This window comes from Leucoraja erinacea, chromosome 7, assembly GCF_028641065.1.
Source record: "Leucoraja erinacea ecotype New England chromosome 7, Leri_hhj_1, whole genome shotgun sequence".
Classification (NCBI taxonomy): domain Eukaryota; kingdom Metazoa; phylum Chordata; class Chondrichthyes; order Rajiformes; family Rajidae; genus Leucoraja; species Leucoraja erinaceus.
The window spans coordinates 2,864,107-2,890,905 of record NC_073383.1 but is presented as its reverse complement, the minus strand read 5'-3'; the positions used below and the strand labels follow the sequence as shown (position 1 = coordinate 2,890,905).

The following is a 26,799-nucleotide window of genomic DNA, read 5'->3' as shown; positions in this document are numbered from 1 at the left end:
TTCTGTGAGGTTGAAACCAGATGATTTAATGAGGCAGCTAAATAGCAGTCTAAATTGGATTGTGCGCTCCGACAGCACTTCCATCTGTCCCTTCTGCTTTGTTTTATTGTTGGATTTTATAGAGTTGAAGATAATTTTAAAATGTGTGCTTCTACAGTTCTGAAACACTGACAACTAGCACATTTTGGTTGATGTGGCAAACAGCAACTAAAGCCACCACAGTTCAACCTGTCTCTCGTCAGCATTTAATGAAGATTTTCAGATTCCTGAAGATTTAAAGATTTGGCTGCAATTTCAAATTTCATCCCTCAGTTACAGATGGTAGATGGTTGCACACCAGGATTGGCAAACAAGGATTTCCATCTCCTAACGCTCTCCTCATCAGCTAATATGATGTCAATACTAAACATAACAGGTCACAAATCACTCCTCACCAAGCCTCCTGCATTCAGAAGGTCATAAGTGATATGAGCAGAATTAAGCCATTTGGCCCATCACGTCTGCCATTCAATCATGGCTGATCTGTCTTTCCCTCTTTACCCCATTCTTCTGCCTTCTCCCCATAACCCCTGACACCCGTACTAATCAAGAATCTATTTATCTCTGCCTTGACTTGGCCTCCACAGCCTTCTGAGGCAATGAATTCCACAGGTTCACCACCCTCTGGCTAAAGAAATTCCTCCTCATCTCCTTCCTAAAGGACCATCCTTTAATTCTGAGACTATGAGCTCTGGTCCTAGACTCCCCCAGTAGTGGAAACATCCTCTCCACATCCACTCTATCCAGGTCTTTCACTATTTGGTAAGTTTCCATGAGGTCCCCCCTCAACCTTCTAAACTCCAGCAAGTACAGGCCCAGTGACGTCAAATGCTCATCAGATGTCAACCCACTCATTCCGGGGTTTATTCTCGTAAACCTCCTCTTAACCCGCTCCAGTGCCAGCACATCCTTCCTCAGATATGGGGCCCAGAAATGCTTACAATACTCCAAATGCGGTCTGACCAGTGCCTTATAGAGCCTCAGCATTTAAGCTGTAACTGTAACCAACCAGTCTTTGATTCCTCCATGAAATAGTTTTGTTTTAAACACTGGTACAGAGTAAATCTGACCCAGCAGGATGCATTTGACAACATATTGAGTGAGACAGAAGGAAGTAAACACTCGAGACTTGAGAGACTAAACAGATGCAGGTGGACCCAAAGGGCTCTTCATTTTACTTTTTGCTTTGAAAAAACTTGATTTGATATTTGTAATTTGAATATGCCTTCACGTTTGTACATAAAATTAACACTTTTTTAAAAAATCACTTTTTGAACTGCCATTTTGTGTGGAAAAAATGACAGCTCTAATGACATGCATTTCTTAGCTTTGATGCTGCAGAGGTCCGATTATTCTGAAAATTAAAATCTTCACTTACTACTTCACCTCAATTGCCTATTTAAAACGTCCAATTTCTGAGAAGAAAAGAGCAAGGTGGGGAGTCTCAGTAATTAAATATTTGGAAACATTTGAGTTAAAGGGAAGCATCAGAACCCAGCAGGAAGCATTCCGTGACCTTTAAAGACAAAAGGAAGGAAATTATCAAGGCTCTAGAGATTATACTGCAAGACCTTTGAATGTGAATGTTTGCCAGAGGACTGGAGAGCAGCCTATGCAGCAATCATGTTCAGAAAGGATTCATCCAAGTAATTACAAGCCAGATAACTTGACATCTGAAGAAGAGAAAATTACACGCTCCTTAATTACCATACATGTAGATGGGGAAACAACTAAATTCACAAAATGGCTTGAGAAGCCCTTCTGATGTCTTTGAGGAAGAAACATAAGAGAATGCCAAAATATAGACTCTAAGAAATAGTTTGACATGTTAAGTTAAAAGGAGTTTAAAAGATGTAGAATTAAAAGGCCCCAAAACTCGGTGAGAAGGATGAAATCAAAGCAAGAGTTAAAGGCCTAATTTTTTTTGTGTGTTCTGGTTGGAAGTCACAAGATGTCATTCTTCCAGTGTCCTTTGGAAATATGATATTGGCCTGGTTTGAGTAATGAGAAAATGAGCAAACTATGTTGAAATAGAAATAGTTAATTCTTTTATGATCAAAGGAAAGCAGAGATGGTGTCATGAATTAAAATCGGCCAGATGGGATTAAATATCTGCAAACAAAAGCATTAAAAATGTAGCCAAGATGGCGGTGCTGGCTTAACAGCTGCGGCCCACCTGCAGTCCGTCGGTATATTTTTTTTCTTTCTTTTGTTTCTTGTCATGTTTTAGTTAATTTTGTTTTATTAAGCTGTGTACGTGTGTGGGTGGGGTGGGAGTAACCTGCTTTGGTCGCTTCCTTCGGGGTATGCAACTTTTTCCTTGGTCGTATTCCCCGTCTCCATCTGGGCCGAGGCCTAATGGTGGAGCAGCGACAGCGGTGGCGGAGACCCGACTCGGCCCTGGAGCTGTGACGGCGGCGGCGGCGGTAGCAGTCCGGAGACCCGACTCGGCCCTGGAGCTGTGACGGCGGTGGTAGCAGTCCGGAGACCCGACTCGGCCCTGGAGCTGTGACGGTGGTGGCGGTAGCAGTCCGGAGACCCGACTCGGCCCTGGAGCTGTGACGGTGGTGGCGGTAGCAGTCCGGAGACCCGACTCAGCCCTGGAGCTGTGACGGCGGCGGCGGAGGTACCGGGGACCTGACCTGGCCCTGGAGCCGTGGCGACTGCAGCGACCACCCGCGGTGTTCGAACCGTCGCCTCGGCGCAGAGGGAGAACAAAGAGGAAGAGACAGAGACTTTAAGTTTTGCCTTCCACCACAGTGAGGAGGTGTTTGGTGAACTCACTGTGGTGGATGTTAAATTTGTGTTGATTGTGTGTTTTTGTCATTTAAAAAAAAATTATATGTATGACTGCAGGGAAATGACATTTCGTTCAGACCGGAAGGTCTGAATGACAATAAACAAATCTAAGTCTAAGTCTAAAAAACAAGAACATTTTGGTAAAATAAATCAGTACATGCTTTAAAGGGAGGCAGACTGATTGATGTGGAATACCAGAGAGTAATGCACAGGCTCAAGACACCAAAGGTAGCATCTCTGTTTGAGGTTCTTCCAGATGCTTTTCACAAATTATAAAATACAAAGGACAATATAAGAACACAGTAAACGTTAGTTAAAGTAGAGTGTGTTGCAATGGCAGTACTTTACAAGGAGAGTTCAGGTCTTGCCTAATAGTCACTTGGTTCATTTAGATGAGGACAGTGCCAATGTTGAGGCAACTTGATTGCAGCCTACAAAACTATTAAAAAGCTGTACAGCATACTGACTAATGCACTATTGCAATGTTACAGCACCGAGACATTGAGTACAATTTATGAAAGGCAGCAATGTATATGGTGTTTCTAATTACTGAGGCTCTGGAATATATTGTTGGCTGATCTAGTGGATGCTGTCTCTCATAAGAGTGATAGAGTGATACAGTGGGGAAACAGGCCCTTCGGCCCAACTCGCCCACACCGGCCAACAATGTCCCAGCTACACTAGTCCCACTTGCCTGAGCTTGGTCCATATCCCTCCAAACCTGTCCTATCCGTGTGCCATTCTAACTGTTTCTTAAACGATGAGATAGTTCTCACCTCAACTACCTCATCTGGCAGCTTGTTCCATACACCCACAACCATTTGTGTGAAAAGGTTACCCCTCAGATTCCTATTAAATCTTTTCCCCTTCACCTTGAATCGATATCCACTGGTCCTTGATTCCCCTACTCTGGACATCTACCTGATATTTCTCTCATGATCTAATACATCACTATAAGATCACCTCTTATCCTCCTGCGCTCCATACTCAACCTCTCCTTATATCTCACACCCTCTAGCCCTGGCAATATCCTCGTAAAACTGTTCTGAACCCTTTCAAGCTTGAAAATATCTTTCCTATAACATGGTGCCCAGAACTGGTGAACACAATATTCTAAATGCAGTCTTAACCAACGTCTTATACAACTGCAACATGACTTCCCAATTTCTCACAGTCACCCACCTTAGTTCTTCCTGTGTCCTTGATGTGACAATCTCACTGTAAGTCTTGTCCAGGAACCTCTCGTTTTCCCGGATGACACGGAGGTCATCCAACTGCGGCTCCAGTTCCCCAACGCGTTCATTCAGGAGCTGCACCTGGACGCAATTTCTGCAGGTGTGGTTTCCAGAAGTTCCAGCGGTGTCCCTGACTTCCCACATCCTGTAGGAAACTCACTGCACCAACTTGCCTGCCATTTCTTCAGTCGACAAAAAAAATCACAAATCTCAAATCAGGTGTAACCTCCTTGCCTCAGCCTCCTCACTGAAGACTCTTGGCGACTTTGGGGCTCTTTTTAAATCTTCTTTCCCTCTGACACCTACTTCCAGCCAATATTCACTCTCTCTGCTTCTGGCTGCTGCTTCTCTCCTACCTTTCAGGTGTTGAACCAATTCTGACTGGGCTAGAGGTTACGTTATGTAAAAACTAAGCGTGATCCTGGATAATATTCATAAATCTAATTTCCGGAATTGATTCCAATCAGATTCAGATTCAGATTCAGATTCAATTTTAATTGTCATTGTCAGTGTACAGTACAGAGACAACAAAATGCATTTAGCATCTCCCTGGAAGAGCGACATAGCAAATGATTTGAATAAGTAATAATAAGTGGGGGGGGGGGGGGGGGGGGGGGGGGGGGGGTGATTGGCAGTCACCGAGGTACGTTGTTGAGTAGAGTGACAGCCGCCGGGAAGAAGCTGTTCCTCGACCTGCTGGTTCGGCAACGGAGAGACCTGTAGCGCCTCCCGGATGGTAGGAGGGTAAACAGTCCATGGTTGGGGTGAGAGCAGTCCTTGGCGATGCTGAGCGCCCTCCGCAGACAGCGCTTGCTTTGGACAGACTCAATGGAGGGGAGCGAGGAACCGGTGATGCGTTGGGCAATTTTCACCACCCTCTGCAATGCCTTCCGGTCGGAGACAGAACAGTTGCCATACCATACTGTGATGCAGTTGGTAAGGATGCTCTCAATGGTGCAGCGGTAGAAGTTCACCAGGATCTGAGGAGACAGATGGACCTTCTTCAGTCTCCTCAGGAAGAAGAGACGCTGGTGAGCCTTCTTGATCAGAGTAGAGATATCAGCTCAGGGTACTGGAAATTAATTTCTCCTGGATGACATAGAAACATGAAAGATAGGTGCAGGAGGAGGCCTTTCGGCCCTTTGAGGCAGCACCGCCATTCATTGTGTTCCTGGCTGATTTGGTTACGTAATGTAACCTCTAGTCCAATCAGAATTAATTTTCCAGAGTAAGTGTGCCTCTAATTGACTCCAAAAGGCTTTATGATCTAGCCCTGGAGATTACAAGTGCAGGAAATGTTTAGACATACAATTCACAATATCAGGACATTTGAGGCAGGTTTAAGAGCCAGCTGTGCAGGAAGGAACTGCAGATGCTGGTTTATACCGATGATAGACACAAAATGCTGGAGTAACTCAGCGGGACAAACAGCATCTCTGGAGAGAAGGAATGGGTGACGTTTCAGATCGAGACCCTTCTTCAGACTTCTTAAGGACCAGCTGGTCTTTTCCTTCCTAGTAACGGCCATGCACATACGAGCAAATAATACATTTTTTGACTAGTAGGGACATTTTGTGAAAAAAATACAGATTTTGAAGCAAATAGAACTGTTTATTAAGAAAACATGACGCATGGTGATCATAAGTAATATATCCACCTTTTTCTTAAAATATGGGATCTAGAATGAGAGAAATTAAAGATTAACTGAGAGATTTTGATGGAAGACAATTGGACACTACAGCTAGGATACCAGAAATGTCCACCCAGATAGCAAAAACATAAATGTCAAATCATATTCTACTGCAGTTGTACAGGGTCTTGGTGAGACCACACCTGGAGTATTGCGTGCAGTTTTGGTCTCCAAATCTGAGGAAGGACATTATTGCCATAGAGGGAGTGCAGAGAAGGTTCACCAGACTGATTCCTGGGATGTCAGGACTGTCTTATGAAGAAAGACTGGATAGACTTGGTTTATACTCTCTAGAATTTAGGAGATTGAGAGGGGATCTTATAGAAACCTACAAAATTCTTAAGGGGTTGGACAGGCTAGATGCAGGAAGATTGTTCCCGATGTTGGGGAAGTCCAGGACAAGGGGTCACAGCTTAAGGATAAGGGGGAAATCCTTTAGAACCGAGATGAGGAGAACTTTTTTCACACAGAGAGTGGTGAATCTCTGGAACTCTCTGCCACAGAGGGTAGTTGAGGCCAGTTCATTGACTATATTTAAGAGGGAGTTAGATGTGGCCCTTGTGGCTAAGGGGATCAGAGGGTATGGAGAGAAGGCAGGTACGGGATACTGAGTTGGATGATCAGCCATGATCATATTGAATGGCGGTGCAGGCTCGAAGGGCCGAATGGCCTACTCCTGCACCTAATTTCTATGTTTCTATGCTTCTATATGGCATCTGTGGAAAGAAAAACTCAATTCTGAGGAAGGACTGCTGAACAGAAGCATTAACTGGTTTCTTCTTCCACAGGCTGTTTCTTCCAGCATTTGTCTGTATTTCAGATCTCAGCATCTACAGATTTATTCGTTTTCCCCTCGCAGGTAGCAGTTGAGGCCAAAGAATCTCAACTTTACATTACATCAAATATGGAAATTAAGGAAAAGGGGAGAGGTATAAAAGGGGGAAAGGGTGGGTAGATAGGACTAGAACAACTTGCATCCAGAGCAAATCAACACTGGTTGAGCCAAATGTTCCACGTCCAACTTTTTAAAGTCTAAGTATTACTATGTCTCCATTATTCAAGGGGCAAAATACTGCTGAAGAACCTTTTATTTAAAGGCCTCTTTAACTTGGCCTTAGTTTTGGACTGAATAGAGTGTAAATATAGTCAAGGACTATGTTTGCTACCAGTCATTCCATACTACAGTTGAACGTAATGAGAAGATTGTCCACTGCCAAGTTTTGGTCCCTTGTGATTTTTAAACTCCTACACATTCAGATATGGAGGACGATATGACCATCTCAGAACAAACGTCAACAAAGGATCAACTGACACAATCTACGTAAATGTAATTGCAATCCATTTCCGTCCACTAAGTTCTTGTTTGTTAGACAATTTAATATCTCATGCCACAACAAGTTTCTATAAATCCAGAACAACAACAAATGAGGGGACCCAGCTTAAATTCTTAGGCATCCCCTATTGAGACAGCCTCATCATTCATTAGTAGACTATTCACACAATTAAAAAAAAGTATATTCATAACGTTGGCTACATTTCTTTCAAGATTAATTTGAGTATATTTCTCCATCTGATATCTTCTTTAAAAAGAAATGAATGCATTTAAGCCATTAAAAATATATTTTTTAGGTAATTTACCTGTATCTGCATGAACCCTTTCTAACTCAACATTCATTATTTCCCTCAGAAAGTGTACCTTTCACGGCATTATAGTGTAATTGGAGGTTTCCCATTTCTTTTCTCGTAAGAAATTTGAAAATAGCACATCGCTTTACCATCATCCTTAAATGAACAACAATTCCATGTGTTAGATTTTATATGACAGGCATGTAAACCAACAAGGTGCAATTCCCCCTGCTCTACGCCACCCGCCAGATGCAGCACAATACTGGTTTATACCAAAGATAGACACAAAATGCTGGAGTAACTCAGCAGGACAGGCAGCATCTCTGGATAGACAGAATGGGTGACGTTTAGGGTCAAGACTCTTCTTCAGACTGAGTCAGGGGAGAGGGAGACACAGAGAGCAGCTGCCTGTCCCTGCTGAGATACTTCAGCATTTTGTGTCTATCTTTGGTGTAAACCAGCATCTGCAGTTCAATCCTACACATTTTGTCTGCCTACTTCAAGTTCTCTTCCTCTCTCCGACGACAGTTCTGCACCATTTTCTCTCGCTGCTCTCTGTTTCTCCCTCTCCCCTGACTCTCAGTCTGAAGAAGGGTCTTGAACCGAAACGTCACCCATTCCTTCTCCCCAGAGATGGTGCCTGGTCCGCTGAGTTACTCCAGCACTTTGTGTCTACCTTCGGTGTAAACCAGTAATGTAGACACAAAATGCTGGAGTAACTCAGCGGGACAGACAGCATCTCTGGAGAGAAGGAATGGGTGACGTTTCGGATCTGAGACTCACTGATTTATATTGCCTAATAACGAAGCATTGACATTTTCAAAAAAATGCCCTCCCACCAACATCCTCAAATGCTCAAATTCTCATCCGTAGACTGTTTACCTTGCAAGCTGATAATGAATCTCTCATATTTATGTGGTCTAGTGAAATCTGCCCTCACCCACCTCATCTTTTCTAAGTCATAAAAACAAACCGCTTGAAACACTCAGCACATCAAACAATATCTGTGGGGGGAAAAAACGTAAGTTAAAATGTCAGGACAAAGACATTTTATCAGAACTGGGAAAGAGCTAATGCAACTTAGCTTGATGTTGTAGAAAGCGTGGATGAATAATGGAGGAAGAAAGGAATATCTTGGAGAGGATAAGGTCAGGAGGGATTAACTGCAGTTGAATTCATCTGGTTGATCAACATCTTATCCCCATGGCTAAATGATCTCACCTATCAAAATGCTTGAGAAACTCAGCGGGAGAGGCAGCATCTATGGAGCGAAGGGAATAGGCGACATTTCGGGTCGAAACCCTTCTTCACCTATCAAAGATATTCAGCAACCACCATCTCTCCATATTAAAAATTAATTTGCATTCTCCTTCTCAGTTCTGACTAAGCACCTTGGCCCGAAACATTAATTCTGCTTCTTTTTCTACAGGTGAATGTTTCCAGCATTTTCTAATTTTTATTTCTCATTTCCAGCACCTAGAGGTTTTTGATTTTTGGTCCCAACAATATATCGATTATTCTGAGACTTATTTTATCCCTGAAACACCACCATGTTTCTGTTGGTGGTCCACTGGACATTCACCTACAATCAAACCTGTTCAGCTAGCATTTGTTAAATTGTTCTTATCAGAGAAGTCATTATCAAAGATCCTATAGCGAGCAAGATAGTCCAGTCGACGAAAAAGACATAGTACAGTCATGGGCAGAATCGTGGGTAATTTTAGGCCCCATTTCCGTAACCGGCTTCCATCTCCGCACCAAAGATCCCATAGCGGAGCCAAGATACTAGTGCAGAGACGGAAGCCGGTTACAGAAACATCCTCGTAAAAATAACAGTTATTTGGTAAAAATCTTCTCATTTTTAGAATTTAAATTTATTAACACAAAACTGTTCCCCCGCAACGTTGATTACACTGCGAGTCGGGTCGGGTCGGGTTACTGAAATGGATGAAAGAAAGGCCCACGTTCCGCTCCGTTGCGTACTACACGTCAGCCTGTTGCATTTAGAAGGAGTGGTCTATCTTGCTTCGCTATAGGATCTTTGCTTGATATAGCAATCGCATGACAAGTTACTGACAATCGCGACCATTTTTCGTACATAGGTCATAACTTAGTCATGAGTACAAATAATTATTTATGGTAAAGGCAGACACAAAATGCTGGGTAACCTAACAGGTCAGGCAGCATCTCTGGAGAAAAGGAATAGGTGATGCTTCGGGTTGAGACTAATCTTTAGACTGCTTACGTTACATGATTAGGGTAGTTGGTGAGCACCAGTGACACCACTGACTACTAGCAAATTCACAAGACAGCAGTAAGATAACATCAGTATCAGATTACACAAAAATGCTTGAGAAACTCAGCGGGAGAGGCAGCATTTATGGAGCGAAGGGAATAGGCGACATTTCGGATCGAAACCCTTCTTCACCTATCAAAGATATTCAGCAACCACCATCTCTCCATATTAAAAATTAAAACGGACATGGTACCATTGACTATCAGAGGGGACTGTGTAGAGAGGGTGGCGGATTTCCGCTTCCTGGGAATCCATATTGAGGAGGACCTGACGTGGAGCGTGAACACCATTGCGCTGCTGAAAAAGGTCCAGCAGAGACTGCACTTCCTGAGGGTGCTCAGGAAGAACAACATCACTCAGAGACTGCTGCTGTCCTTTTATCGGTGCTCCATTGAGAGCATACTAACATACTGTGTATGCGTGTGGTACACCAGCTGCACAGCGGCTCAGAGGAAAGCGCTCCAGAGGGCCATTGACAACGCCCAGAGGATTGTCGGCTGCCCTCTCCTTACCTTGGAGGACTTACACAGTTTCCCGCTGCACCAAAAAAACCCAGAATATCATAAAGGACATTTCCCACCCCGGACACTCCCTGTTTGAACTGTTGCCGTCAGGCAGACGGTACAGATCTACAAGGACAAGGACGAACAGACTAAAAAACAGTTTTTACCCCACTGCTATAAAAGCACTAAATGTAGCCGCCAAGGAACGCAGGGGCGATACAGACTAAGGGACTGTGGTAACTGTGAAATCGACAGAAGGATGGAGGGTTGGGTGTGTATGCGTGCTTTGTTCGTGATATTTATTTAGTTGTTTATCTTTAATATTTTACCTTGTATGTACCGTTAGCTTTTAGAAATGTTTGAATGCTGCACTGACTGGCTGACATTTTAAATTTCGTTGTTCATGGTTCAGGTTACAATGACAATAAAGAAACTATTCTATTCTATTCTATCACCTTACAAAGGTCAAACCATCTACTTTCTGCACACTCTGAAGCAAGGGTTGGAAATGGTTTTCAATAACAATGAACTCAACAGTCTCATAAACCCGATAATCGTTCAGCTATGTGATCAAACCCACAAGCTGAGCCTGCAAACTAAATTTGGTAAAATTATGGCTGTTGTTTCTTTTGATTTATCAGGTCTGCCATAAGAAAACTTAAAGACTAAAGCGACCAAAACAATTCCATTGACAAATATGAAATTGGTATTAAGAAGTTTTCCTGAAATGCATGCCTTTGCAATGTCCAAACCGTTCATGTAATCCTTTCATCTGTGTGTGGAAATGATATTCTGATTAGCAATTTTAATTATATTTGAAATAGATAAGAATACCTTGGCAGTTGGTCTGTCATTGGATCCAAGATTCAAAAACATGCGCTTGTTGCTCTTTTAAATCATTAACAATTAGTGTTAAAGTTTGTTTGCTTGATTATCATCCTTTTCAAGTTCTGACTTTGCATTTCACAATTATAATTACAGGTTAAAAAACTGTTTGCTTAAAGTTTATTCTAGCTCAGCTAATCTCATATCAGATAACAATATCAAATTTTTATAAAACTTTCCATTGAAAGAGCGACTGCAATGGAGACAAATTCATAATTTGCAATTCCACAACTGAACATGCAAACTGTTTTAAGTTTCTTTCATGGCCAACCTCATGAAATGCAGCCAAACAATGTTACATCTGCAATCCCTGGGGAAATCTGATGGGCAACGCATAACCAACACTCAAAAGTAATTGTATAAAAGCCAAAGAACATTTATATGCAAAGCACAGCAGGAGGATGTAAATGCTCAGTCTCACGGCACTATGTTTAAATATCACGAAACTTTACCATTTACCAATTGTTGAATTTAAACAAAACTATGGAGCTTATTTTCTGTTTTTGGTACTGCCGCACATTCTAAACTGCAATACAGGTGCACAACCTTTTATCCGAAGATCCAAATAACGAAAAGCTCCGAATAGCGGACATTTTTTCGGTCCTTGAAGAAAGGTCCTTGAAGACGTTCACCGAGGGCGGCCCGCAGAGGTGACAGCGGAACCTCCGGTCGGTCCTCGAAGAAAGGGGAACTAAATCCCCATTCATAAAAGAGGTGAGGGTATATTGCGCGGGAGGGTTAATAATTGACAATCTGCTGCTGCCGGCCCGCTGAGTTAAAAAGTTCCCAATGTAGACTCACGATACACAGTGTATCGTGAGTCTTGCATGGGAACGTTTTAACGCGGGCAGGCAGCAGCAGATTGTCGCTCCCTTCAGTTTCACCCCACCTACACCCCTCTGTTTCCCAGCCATGTGTGTGACCCCTTCCCTCCCCTCTCCAGTTCCCCGCCCATTGCACCGGCGCGGGGGCTTTGCACTGTCTTCACGTCGGCGATGCCAGCCAGCAGGTCAGTGCCAGTCACCGGAGACGTCAGGACCAATGGGACACCGACCCCCAGGCCCACTGCAAGCACGGAGATCCCAGAGACCCACAGCCAGCAGCAGCCCAGCCCTGTTCCAACTCCAGAGGAACACGCTTCCCGTAGGGACAGAAGCTGATGGTGTGCAAGGTACGTCTTGTTCTTGGGGTTGCAGATGAGGGGGCGCAGCTCGGGCTGTGACGTCTCCGGCCACCCCCCTGTACAGAAGCTGAGACTGGGAACTGTACCGCCCTTGCAGGTGAGCAGGAGAGTGGGGTTGTTTGCAGTTGCAGAGGGAGGGGGCAAGGGCGGTAAAGTTCACAGTCTCAGCTCCTGTCCAGGGGGGTGGCCGGAGACGTCAGGACCAACGGGACACCGACTGCAAGCACGGAGATCCCGGAGACTCACAGCCAGCAGCAACTCTAGCCCAGCCCCGCTCCAACTCCAGAGGAACCCGGGTTGCGGATGAGGGGGCGCAGCTCGGGCTGTGGGCGAACTGCCACTTGTCGCTGTAGCGACCCATCGGGGAGTGGGTTCCCGTTGGTCCTGACGTCTCCGGCCACCCCCCTGGACAGGAGCTGAGACTGGGAACTGTACCGCCCTTGCCCCCTCCCTCTGCAACTGCAAACAACCCCACTCTCCTGCTCACCTGCAAGGGCGGTACAGTGTAGTCTCAGCTCCTGTACAGGGGGGTGGCCGGAGACGTCAGGACCACCAGAAGCCGCTCCCCGATGGGCCGCTACGGCGACGTGGCAGTTCGCCCACAGCCCGAGCTGCGCCCCCCTCATCGGGACACCGACCCCCAGGCCCACTGCAAGCACGGAGATCCCAGATCAGCAACTCCAGCCCAGCCCCACTCCAACTCCAGAGGAACACGCTCCCAGTAGGGGCAGAAGCTGATGGTGTGCAACGTACGTCTTGTTCTTGGGGTGGCGCAGCTCAGGCTGTGGGCGAACTGCCACTTGTCGCCGTAGCGGCCCATCAGGGAGCGGATTCCTCTGGAGTTGGAGGGGGAGGGAGACACAGCGGCTTTTGAGAATGGTGGACAATCACTTCCAAAGTTCTGCCCACACAGTCAGTACACCTCTCCTACACTTGTCTCCCGCACTAAGATTATCTCGCAGAGAATGATCCCAGCCTAACCCTCCCTATTCTCTCCTATTCTGCAAGAAAAAACTACATTGAAGACTCAAACTCGCGATCGAGTAACTGCCGGGATCGAGGCGCAAATTCGCGACCTTGCGAATATGAGCCGAGCACTCTACCACTGAGCCAGCCGTTAAAATCTACGCTAAAAATCTTCCAATCCGAAAGCCGAAAAATTCCGAATTACAAAAAGTGTCTGGTCCCAAGGCTTTCGGATAAAAGGTTGTGCACCTGTATAAAGAAAATCTAGCCTTGGATTAAAATGAAAGCTGCTTTGTTAGCTCTACATATCTACAATTGAAAGCTCTGCTTTAACACACAAAATAAATGGATCCAATTATATAAAAAAAAGTTTTGTACGTGGAAATGTCTACAAATGGCAGTCACAATTAAAGCGTAGCTATTTACTTAATTATCCCTGTAGAAGTTTACTTGCCTGGCACAGGTCTTGCATTAGCTGCAATTTCCTCCAGTTTAACACCAGGAAGATCAACATTTTCTGGAACGACCGCAGCAACATACACCATTCACTTAAATCTTTCTTTCACATCGTCTCAGATTCCTTGACCATGATCAGAGATTCCAACACCCCCCCACCCCCCAAATTGTCTTCATCACATTAACATCCACCAAGTCATCCAATCTGCTACCAAACTGGTCCCTCCAGGCTCCACCATTTTACTGATCGCATGGTTGCCCACTGATGTACCACCAGACCCTGCAAACTCCTACTGCCAATGTATATCATTTAATACCAAGTACCATTCACCACTGCAACTGTCATTGATGCACATTAGCCTGCACAGTAGTTAGAGACAAAATGCTGGAAAAACTCAGCAGAACAGGCAGCATCCCTGGATAGAAGGAATGGGTGACCTTTCGAGTCGAGACCCTTCTTCAGATCCATTCCTTCTCTCCAGAGATGCTGTCTGTCCCGCTGAGTTACTCCGGCATTTTGTGTCTATCTTCGGTGTAAACCAGCATCTGCAGTTCCTTCCCAAACATTTAGACGGTACTGTGCTCCATCAAGTCCATCTCTTGCATTGGCCACACTTTGTAGTCTGGGAGGATCTGGTTCTAGTAGAGACCTCACAGCTGTGGCAGTCTCTGTGGTAGATGCTGTGACTCTAGTCCCAGACCCTCTGATGGTCTTTTAATAGTTCAATTCCATCAAATGCCTCTGATCTGTTTTCCAGTGTATCTGATGATTTCCTGATGATGTGCGAGGCAAACCATTCAGCTCACATGTCTTTTCCTTAACACAGTTATCCTGGTCTCCCTGCATTCCCACAACTTCCCTCAGATTCTATGACTTACCTGCACATTAGGAGTTACTTGTTGCAGGGTTTATAATGTCTTTGCAAAGTTGTTGATATCTGATCTCATTACTGATCCGTAAATGAAACAAGACACCTGGGTTTCTACTTTCACCATGGGAGGAATGTTGCATTTTTTCTTCAATTAAATTAGCCATTGAGAAGTAAACAGAAAAGGCTTGAGAAGGAGGTCAAATTTAATGACAAGAATCAGGCACAAAATGAAATTATTAAGGGAAAGGGAGAATAAAGGCAAGATACCAGCATGGGTAGAAGATGGGCTGAATGGCAGAAGGCAAAGATTGTGAATAAAGGGGGCTTTTTCTTGGTGATTGGCTGCTGATGACTAGTGGTTGCATTGGGTCCACAGCTTTTCAAGTTGGTATCTTAATGATTTGGATGATGGAATTGATGGCTTTGTGGCCAGGTCCACAGTTAACATAAAGATTGGTGGAGGGGCAGATAGTGTTGAGGAAGCAGGGAGGCTGCTGAAGGGCTTGGACAGTCGGGAGAGTGGGCAAAGAAGTGGCAGATGGAATACAGCGTCGCAAAGTGTGTGGTCATGCACTTTGATAGCAGAAGAAAAGGCAGACACTCTTTTTCTGAATGAGGACACGATTTAGAAATTGGAGGTGCAAAAGGTCTTGGGAATGCTGGTGGAGTTTTGGGCCCCATATCTGAGGAGGGATGTGCTGGTGTTGAAGAGGGTCCAGAGGAGGTTTACGAGAATGAAGGGGGAACCTCATTAAAGCTTACTGAATATTGAAGGGCCAGGATAGAGTGGGTGTGGAGAGGATGTTTCCACTAGTGGGAGAGCTGCAAGACCTGGGGGTCCTTGTTCATCAGTCACTGAAAGTAAGCATACAGGTACAGCAGGCAGTGAAGAAAGCAAATGGCATGTTGGCCTTCATAACAAGTGGAGTTGAGTATAGGAGCAAAGAGATCCTTCTGTAGTTGTAAAGGGACCTAGTGAGGCCACACCTGGAGTATTGTGTGCAGTTTTGGTCTCCAAATTTGAGGAAGGTCATTCTTGCTATTGGGGGAGTGCAGCCTAGGTTCACAAAGTTAATTCCCGGGATGGCGGGACAGTCATATGCTGAAAGAATGGAGCAGCTAGGCTTGTACACTCTGGAATTTAGAAGGATGAGAGGGAATCTTATTGAAACATAACACATTATTCAGGGTTTAGCCACGCTAGAGGCAGGAAACATGTTCCCGATGTCGGGGCCAAGGGCCACAGTTTAATAATAAGGGGTAAGCCATTTAGAACGGAGATGATGAAAAACTTTTTCATACAGAGGGTTGTGAATCTGTGGAAATCTCTGCCTCAGAGGGCAGTGGAGGCCAATTCTCTGGATGCTTTCAAGAGAGAGTTACATAGAGCTCTTAAAGATATGGGATATGGAGAGAAAGCAGGAACGGGGTACTGATTGTGGATGATCAGCCACGATCACAGCGAATGGTGGTGCTGGCTCGAAGGGCCAAATGGCCTACTCCTGCACCTATTGTCTATTGACCAGTGGGCACAGCCCCAGAATAAAAGGACGTACTTTTAGAAAGGAGGATTTAAGGAGGAATTTCTTTCGCTAGAGGATGGTGAATATGCGGAATTCATTACCACAGACAGCTGTTGAGGTCAAGTCTTTGGGTGTTATTAAAGTAGAGATTGATAGGTTCTTGATTAGTAAGGGAGTCAAAGGTTATAGGGATAAGGCAGGAAAATGTGGTTGAGAGAGAAAGATAGATCAGCCATGACTGAATGGCAGAGCAGACTCGAAGGTCCGAATGGCCTAATTCTGCTCCTATGGCTCATGCACTTTTAAAGGAGCAGAAAGGAACGATAAATAAATATAGAATTTCCCAAAACCACTACAGCTGAATTTTCGGACTGCTCACTTTTATATAAATTGTCCATTTTAAGGGAAGGCAGCCAATGAGCAGTCATCAATGTTCGTTGCCCTCTCTGCAAGATTACAGTTTTCTACAATCAAGGAAAGTCATGTGTTAACCTAGACAGTGTGAAGTAGGGTCTCAACCCCAAACGACACCTATGCCTTTTCTCCAGAGATGCTGTCTGACCCACTGAGTTAGTCCAGCTTTTTGTGTCTATATCTTCTCAATAGTATGATGCTTGATATCACAAATGAACCAAAGAGTCAGATTGGATGGCAGATATCAAACCAGTTGGTTTATTTCCAGAGTTTCAATTATATTACAGAGTCAAGGTCGTACAGCATGGAAACAGACAGCTTGCCCGTGCTGATCAAGGTGCCCTATCTACACTAGTCACGCCTGCCCACGTTTGGCTCATTTCCCTCCAAACCTTTCCTAACCATGTACCAGCCCGAATGTCTTTTAAATGTTGTCATTGATTCTGCCTCAATTACCTCCTCCCCGGCAACTCATTCCATGCACCCACCACTTTCTGTGTGAAAACGCTGTCCCTCAGATTCCCATTAAATCTTTCCCCTCTCACCTTAAACCTATTTCCTCTGGTTCTTGATACCCCTACACTGGGTAAAAGACTCCGTGCATCTACCGTATCTATCCACCTCATGATCTAATACTCCACTGTGCGATCACCCCATTCTCCTACACTCCAAGAAATACAGTCCAAGCGTGCCCTACCTCTCCCTATAGCTCATGCACCTCAAGTCCAGGCAACATCCTCGCAAATTAGAATTATATTAGAATTAGAATGCCGTTTATTGTCATTTCAACATGCAAGGTTCAAACGAAATTACGTTCCTACGAAATTATGGTCATAACAGCAAAAAAGCAAAACACACACTTAACACAATTACACACAAACATCCATCACAGTGAATCTCCAAACACCTGCTCACTGTGATGGAAGGCAAAAGTCTTATCTCTTCCCTGTTCTCTGTTCTTTATTCTTCTTCTCCCGCAGTCAAACTGCTGCATCGAGCTGGTCGAGGCTTTTGATGTTAGAGCCCCCGGCGGGCGATGGTAAGTCCCGCGGCCGTTTAAGCCGCACAGGGCGATGTAAGGCCCTGCTCCGGGTCAATTTAAACCCCTCGATATTCGGGCGGGAGACATTGCCGTTGCGGGAGCTCCGCAAAGCGGTCTCCCACTAGGGACCCGCGAGCTCCCGATGTTACCATCCACAGGGCCTGCAACCAGAGCCTCTGAAGCTCCGAAGAAGGGTCGCAGCCGCGCGCCACCACGGTGCTCCGCGCTCCGAAGTCAGCCAGCTCTGCGATGGTGAGTCCGCAGGCTCTGCGGCTGGAGCCCCAGGTCGATTCCGGTTGGAGGCCGCCGGCTCCACGATGTTAGGCCCCAACGACAACAGAGACTCGATAGGGAAAAGGTCGAGACCCCGTGCAGGGAAGAGATTAAAAAGTTTCCCCCACCCCCCCCCACATATACACAGCTAAAAAAAAAATAAAACTAAAACCAAAAACATACACCTAACAGGACAAAAAGACAGACGGACTGCAGTCGAGCCACCGCCCACACCTTCTTCAGACTCAATCTAACTCAACAACATATTTCCTATAATGGTCTTAGCAGCACCTTTACAGCTGGAACGTAACATCCCAATCTCTATTGTCAAAACCCTGACCCCAATGTGCCGAAAGCCTTCTTGACCACCTTAACTATCTGTGACACTACTTTATATGTACCTGCACTCCTAGATGCTAATGTACCTCAACAGTCCAAGAGCCCTGCCATTTATCGTGAACATCAATTCAAATGTTCAACTTCAATGATTGTATTCATAACATTATTAATCCAAGGCCAGTAAAATAACCAACACATCAGCAGTGGGAAAAACACAAATTTATTAAAGACGTTGGATTATTTTCGGCAACATTGAAGCATTGGCTGAAGACATTGAAGACTATGTTATGGAGGCAAGTTCGACTTGGAAATCTAGCTTCGTGCAAAACAGTTATGGATGTGTATGAGGTGCAGGTGAAGGATATTTATTCATCTTTGTTACAGACCAACTTGTTGAAGGTATAGTTAGAGTGATGTGGGAGGAAACAGTTTTGATTTATGGAAGACTGCGGCATCACTGGCTGGACTGGAAGCTGTTCCATTGGGATGTGCTTCAATTAACGTTGATTGGATCTGGTATCCTGACAAATCAAATAACCGGGGTAGCAGTAACAAATAATACACTAAATAAAAATGTTAAAAGATAAAACTGCCAGAGGAAATCTGTGGGTAAGGTAACTAACATCTGTGGGGTGAAATGAGCAAGCAACACTCTTGGACTACAGAACTTTGAACCATTGTTTGTAAAATCTATTATGATTGGTTCCTTGTGTTCTGTTTTTTGTTGTTTTGTTGTTAAACCTGTAGTTCTCTATCACTCCTCATTTCATTCATGCAGCCCCCGGCAGACCCTTTGCATTCCTCATTGAAACAACTTTCATCTCTGGCCCGAAGGTAATGAAAAAAAAAAAAACTTTGTTTATTTCATGACCTTCTTCATTGCTCATTGACATTTTTTAGGGAAAATGCAATAACCTGAAATGCATCATCGCCAAATTTTCAACTTACCAATGCCACCCACACCCAGATATTTAATTGTAAAATTATACTTGCTTCAGAAGGAGAGGCTCCCACGACTTTTCTTGTTGACTCAATAGCTGATCTTCAGTGAAGTTATTTCTTTGTGAAATAGTCACCTACATTTAAAAGAAAAGCAGAATATGAACCAAGCAACAACACATCCAACATGTCATTTAATATCAAAGTAGAGCATGCCTTCGGTTTTCATGAACATCTTCATCAATGCAATCGAGACCATCTTTACTGTTCCCTTTATTGCATTACCTCCTCAAGATTCAAAAGAGTTTATTGTCACGTGTCCCCGATAGGACAATGAAATTCTTGCTTTGCTTCAGCACAACAGAAAAAAAGTAGGCATAAATACAGAACTAATAAGTGTGACCATATACCAATGAATATATATATATATATATATACATACACACACATAAATAAACAGATAATGGACTATTAATGATCAGAGTTTTGTTTGAGTTGAGTTTAATAGCCTGATGGCTGTGGGGAAGTAGCTATTCCTGAACCTGGATGTTGCAGATTTCAGGCTCCTGCACCTTCTACCTGAAGGCAGCGGGGAGGTGAGTGTGTGGCCAGGATGGTGTGGGCCCTTGATGATGGTGTGGCAGCCTTTTTGAGGCAGCGACTGCGATAGATCCCCTCGATTGTAGGGAGGTCAGTACTGATGATGGACTGGGCAGTGCTTACAACTTTTTGCAGTCTTTTCCGCTCCTGGGCGCTGAAGTTGCCGAACCAAGCCACGATGCAACGGTCAGCATGCTCTCTACTGTCCACCTGTAGAAGTTCGAGAGAATCCTCCTTGACAAACCAACTCTCCATAATCTTCTCAGGAAGTAGAGGCACTGATGTGCTCACAAACCAAAACCAAATCATGGATAAGACCCTCCAACTCTAAACCAAAATTGCAGTCTGGTTTCCAATTTATTGTCTACCTTCTCTATAAAAACACAAAAATAAAGGTCGGCACTGTGGCGTAGCGGTAGAGCCACCGCCTTACAATGCCAGACACCCAGGTTTGATCCTGACTACGGGTGCTGTCTGTACAGAGCTTGTACCTTCTCCCCATGATCTGCGTGGGTTTTCTCCGAGATCTTCGGGTTCCTCCCACACTCCAAAGACGTGCATGTTTGTAGGTTAATTGACTTGATACAAAAAAGTAAATTGTCCCTAGTGTGTGTAGGATTGTGCTAATGTGCGGGGATCGCTGGTCAGTGCCGACCCAGTGGGCTGAAGGGCCTGTTTCCGTGCTGTATCTCAACTAAAAATCTAAATAAAAGCAGGATCTATCTCAGTGCTGTTCATATCGACTCTGCATTTACTTTAACTTTTGCTCTATCACTTCCTGCTCTACTGAACTCAACAGGGTGCAGGCACTGCCTGTTTAGTCTCACCTATTCTTCTTGCAAATAAAAGCCATCATATGGTTTGCCATCATAATTGCTTAATGTCCATTTCAAGGTAATCATGCACGATGACACACGGATTTGTTTAAATACCAACACCTTTCATTTAAACCAGACTTTCCAATGTTGTTTTATTTAGACTCCTCCTTTCTTCTTGACTAGACGTCCACAAAATGGTAAAGCGTACACATTTCTCTGTCAATCCCTATATTAACTAATGCTCTAAATTTGAATTAATTTAAAGATATATCAAGTAAACAGGCCCTTTGTCCCACCTAATCACCTGCTCATACTAGTTCTGTTGTATCCCACTTACACATCCACTCACTACATACATACTAGGGGCAGTTTGCAGAGTCCAATTGACCGACAAATCCACACATCTTTTTGAAACTAGAGTATCTTTCGGAAACCCACATGGTCACAGGGAGAACATGCAAACTCTGCACAGACAGACCTAGTGCTCTGGCACTGTGAGGTGGTAGCCTTACCAGCTGTGCTAATGTGGTGCCTTGCACTCAATGCTACTCAAATTTGCTCCAATTTAAAAATTAAATGTAATTAATTTATTGCATTTAGGCAATAAATTAATTACATTTGCTATTTCTTTTCTCCAGAGATGCTGCCTGACCCGCTGAGTTATTACATCTTTTGTGTATATCTTCAATATATACACAGACACATGTGTATACACGCATTATATATATACACATACGCATATATATATACACACACATACACACACGCATATATGCGCACACACACGTATATACGCACACACATACACATGCATATATACATATATATGCACACTGATGCATATATATGCACACACTCAAGCATATCCACTTTCATACCAATTCATATACGCACACTTATTAATGCATATACACAACATACTAATGCATATACACACATACTAATGCATATATACATATACACATGTATGTATAAACATATATGTATGTTTACATGTACAGATGTACACACATACATATATAAACATACACCACTACCTTGTGTTGTATATTATGGGGTTTTTTTTAGAATGCTATGCTGACATATCTGTGGTGTTGCTGTAAGTAAGAATGTGAATGTCTCATTTCGGGACATAAAACCATAACACACACTTGCTCTTAACTTGATTCCTGATCAAATTGATCAGTGGAGATGGTTGAATAAAATATCAAATGAGATGAAACATCTACTTAAGCATATGCAGAACAAACAAGAAAATATATAAACCTATGATCAGCATATGCCATCAGCAGATGCTTAATTTGAAGTTGGATTTCAATCAAAATAGCCCAGAATACGATTCCCATGTGATACCTTATTGCAATTGTTTTATGTTTGTTACTGGATAATTTGGAAAAGAAGATTGAAAGTCATTATCAAAAGCAAGTTATTTCTAATTAAATAGAAGAAAATTTTCGGTTTCCACAACTCTAGAATAGAAATAAAATGGAATTGCTTCATTAAAATACAAGTTGAAGTGGCACATCAGTAAGAAGGATTAACTGTCACTGAAACCAGAATAAGAAACTGATCAACCAAAACATAATAGGAAGAAATGATTACAATCCTTCCATTAATATCAGTCAAGAAACATTAATAGAAAAAGGTGTGAGCAGAATATAGTTAATGTTCCAAGTAATTTCTTTGAATTCTGAGACTAGGCTAACACAACATTCTCAATGAATAAAGTTGAAGGAAATAAAGAATTAAACTGAAAATTGAAAATAATACATTTTCAATATCCAAGTTCCAAGGAGAAGCAATCAATATTCCAAATAGAATGGGAAATGATACGTTGCAATTGGAAGGAGCCATAAACCAAGTTGGTCTCTGCTTGCACCACACCTCTGTAAATGTGTCCACATCTAGTCACTGAGAATGAGAGAAATTTAAGACTTGGAAGTTTAGAACCAAACTGATCAATATCAGATTATTTTACTGAAGAAAGAGTTCAAGGCGTTTAAACCTCACAAGGACACTATCAGAACATCTTGACTAGCATACATCAACAAAATACTGCACATAGTGGAATTCTGAAATTAAGACACAAAATACCAGAAATAGTCACATGGTCCAGTAATAGCAGTGGGGCAAGATGCAAAATTAGAAATTCACGTTGATGACCATCCATCAGAATGATATTTCTTTCCACTATAATTCAACCTGAACTGTGTTTCCACTTATAATATAAAAATATGGGTAGCAAAGAGTAGATCCTAAAGATCTGACATTATGATGTGGGGCGTCATCAACATGATCACATTGAATGGCGGTGCTGGCTCGAAGGGCCGAATGGCTTACGCCTGCACCTATTGTCTATTGTCTATAACATCTGGGCAATTACCACTGACCAAAGACCAAACTGTACCAGCCGCATAGTTAGTGTGGCTACCAAAGGCTGAAGCTGGATGTCCTGCACCATTTGACTCACCTTCTCACATCCAATATGTATAAGAAGTCCACTGCCTAGATTGTACTACATTAACAAAACCAATAGTGAGTATAGAAGCTGGAATGTAATGTTAAAATTGTACAAGGCATTGGTGAGACCAAATCTGGAGTATGGTGTACAATTTTGGTTGCCCAATTATAGGAAGGATGTCAACAAAATAGAGAGAGTACAGAGGAGATTTACTAGAATGTTGCCTGGGTTTCAACAACTAAGTTACAGAGATAGATTGAATAAGTTAGGTCTTTATTCTCTGGAGCGCAGAAGGTTAAGGGGGGACGATAGAGGTCTTTAAAATGATGAGAGGGATAGACAGAGTTGATGTGGACAAGCTTTTCCCTTTGAGAATAGGGAAGATTCAAACAAGAGGACATGACTTCAGAATTAAGGGACAGAAGTTTAGGGGTAATATGAGGGGGAACTTCTTTACTCAGAGAGTGGTAGCGGTGTGGAATGAGCTTCCAGTGGAAGTGGTGGCGGCAGGCTCATTGGTATCATTTAAAAATAAATAGGATAGGCATATGGATGAGAAGAGAATGGAGGGTTATGGTATGAGTGCAGGCAGGTGGGACTACGGGGAAAAAAAGTTGTTCAGCACGGACTTGTAGGGCCGAGAAGGCCTGTTTCCGTGCTGTAATTGTTATATGGTTATATGGTTAATAAGGCAACGAGTCCCACAGATAGACACAAAGTGCTGGAGTCATTCAGGCAGCATCACTGCAGAAATAGGCTAGGTGAAGTTTCGAGTCAGGACCCTCCTTCAAACTGAAAGTAAATGATGGGGGAACAGTGAAGAGTTGTAGGCGAATAAAGACCAGGACTAATCAGGGCCAGATAGAAAGACCTCAGGCAGAGAGGTGCGTAGTAAGCCCATTGATGTCTAGGGAGGGTGTGATCTCAAGAGGAAAACAATGTGGAGAACTGTGGAACTGGTAAAACGACCAGGGTGGAGGAAGAGGGCACGGGGTGAAGGAGGAGGGAAGCAAGTAGAAGTTACTTAAAATTAGAGAATTCAATGTTCATACCACTGGGGATAGACACAAAATGCTCGAGTAACTCAGCGGGACTGGCAGCATCTCTGGAGAGAAGGAATGGGTGACGTTTCAGGTGGAGACCATTCTTCCACTGGGTTTGGCACCTTAATCACCGTCCTAAATATTCTCTCCATCACTGAAGCACTATAATAATAGTGTGCTATCTCAAAAATTACTACAATTATTTATTGGACTTATTCCAACAATATTGCCTTCACTATTTCTTGCCTTCACCCCATATCCCCTGACTCTGATATCTTTAAGAGCCCTATCCAGCTCTCTCTTGAAAGTATCCAGAGAGCCGGCCTCCACCGCCCTCTGAGGCAGAGAATTAAACAGACTCACAACTCTGTGTGAAAAAAATGTTTCCTCATCTCCGTTCTAAATGGCCTACCCCTTATTCTTAAAGTGTGGCACCTGGTTCTGGACTCCCCCAACATCGGGAACATGTTTCCTGCCTCTAGCTTAATAATCTTATATGTTTCAATAAAATGCCCTCTCATCCTTCTAAATTCCAGAATGGATAAGCCCAGCTGCTCCATTCTCTCAACATATGGCAGTGCCTCCATCCCGGTAATTAACCTTGTAAACCTACGCTGCACTCCCTCAATAGCAATCATGTTCTTCCTCAAATTAGGGGACCAAAACTGCACACAATACTCCAGGTATGGTCTCACTAGGGTCCTATACAACTGCCGAAGGACCTCTTTGCTTCTATACTCAACTCCTATTGTTATGAAGGCCAACATGCCATTTGGTTTCTTCACTGCCTGCTGTACAGGAAAGCAGACTATTATCTAAATGGTGGCAGGAAAGCAGACTATTATCTAAATGGGGGCCGACTAGGAAAAGGGGAGATGCAGCGAGACCTGGGTGTCATGGTACACCAGTCATTGAAGGTAGGCATGCAGGTGCAGCAGGCAGTAAAGAAAGCGAATGGTATATTAGCTTTCATAGCAAAAGGATTTGAGTATAGGAGCAAGGAGGTTCTACTGCAGTTGTACAGGGTCTTGGTGAGACCACACCTGGAGTATTGCATACAGTTTTGGTCTCCAAATCTGAGGAAGGACATTATTGCCATAGAGGGAGTGCAGAGAAGGTTCACCAGACTGATTCCTGGGATGTCAGGACTGTCTTATGAAGAAAGACTGGATAGACTTGGTTTATACTCTCTAGAATTTAGGAGATTGAGAGGGGATCTTATAGAAACTTACAAAATTCTTAAGGGGTTGGACAGGCTAGATGCAGGAAGATTGCTCCCGATGTTGGGGAAGTCCAGGACAAGGGGTCACAGCTTAAGGATAAGGGGGAAATCCTTTAAAACCGAGATGAGAAGAACTTTTTTCACACAGAGAGTGGTGAATCTCTGGAACTCTCTGCCACAGAGGGTAGTCGAGGCCAGTTCATTGACTATATTTAAGAGGGAGTTAGATGTGGCCCTTGTGGCTAAGGGGATCAGAGGGCATGGAGAGAAGGCAGGTACGGGATACTGAGTTGGATGATCAGCCATGATCATATTGAATGGCGGTGCAGGCTCGAAGGGCCGAATGGCCTACTCCTGCACCTAATTTCTATGTTTCTATATTTCTATGTACCTGCATGCTTACTTTCATCGACTGATGAACAAGGACCCCCAGATCCCGTTGGACTTCCCCTTTTCCCAACTTGACATCATTTAGACAATAATCTGCCTTCCTGTTTTTGCTACCAAAGTGGATAACCTCACATTTATCCACATTAAACGGCATCTGCCACGCATCTGCCCACTCACCCAACCTGTCCAAGTCACCCTGCATTCTCATAACATCCCCCTCACAGTTCACACTGCCACCCAGCTTTGTGTCATCTGCAAATGTGCTAATGTTAATTTGAATCCCTTCATCTAAATATGACTAGAGGGCATAGCCTCAGAATTAAAGGACGCTCCTTTAAGGAGACGAGGAGGAATTTCTTTAGTCAGAGGGTGGTGAATCTGTGGAATTCTTTGCCACAGAAGACTGTGGTGGCAAAATCAATGGATATTTTTAAGGGATAGATAGATAGATTCGTGCTTAGTATGAGTGTCAGGTGTTATGGGGAGAAGGCAGGAGAATGGAAAGAAGAGATAGATTAGCCATGATTGAATAGACTTAATGGACCAAATGGCTTAATTCTGTTATCACTTATGACCATATGACCTAACTGAGAAATGCCTCTGCAGAATTTAAGGGGGAAAAAATTATAAACTGTTAACTCTCTCAGTAAATAAACCAAAGTGAGCCAAATTACTTTTTAAACTTTCGAATGCAGCCTAATATCCAAACGAACCAAAACGCACAAGATATTTCCCACCTAAAAAATCCATTTTTTTTTTCCTATGCTGTTTAAATGGAGCGGGAATCATTGGTTAATAGTGATTTGAACTATACAAAATCCCCCAGAGATTTATGATGAAGCTCTCAACTTGTTTCAAAGCCCGAAAATTGATACACCACAGTAAAGAAGAATGAATACCACAGTAATAAAAAGAATGGTTTGAGAGAGAAAGATAGATCAGTCATGATTGAAAGACGGAGTAGACTTGATGGGCCGAATGGCCTAATTCTGCTCCTATAACTTATGAACATATTTACCCTAGAATATTCTTCTTCACGTTACAACAACGAAGGCTGCAATTTAAATGGAAATTACTGCTCATCAGATCATTGGCATTCACTGCAATGAAATATACTCGTACAACTCATTAGCTGAAGCTGGAGATCGAAATATGTTCAAAAGTACCAAGCGGACAAGCCCAGCT

At 43.5% G+C, this 26,799-nt stretch overlaps 1 protein-coding gene across 1 annotated transcript in view; it reads right to left on the bottom strand.

Annotated features, from left to right (window-relative positions):
• LOC129698573 (microtubule-associated protein 2-like) overlaps positions 1-26,799 on the bottom strand; it is a 384,661-nt gene that overhangs the window by 335,398 nt on the left and 22,464 nt on the right. The window contains 1 exon segment of the mRNA XM_055637661.1: positions 19,135-19,217. The gene's annotated coding sequence lies outside the window, so the exon portion shown is untranslated.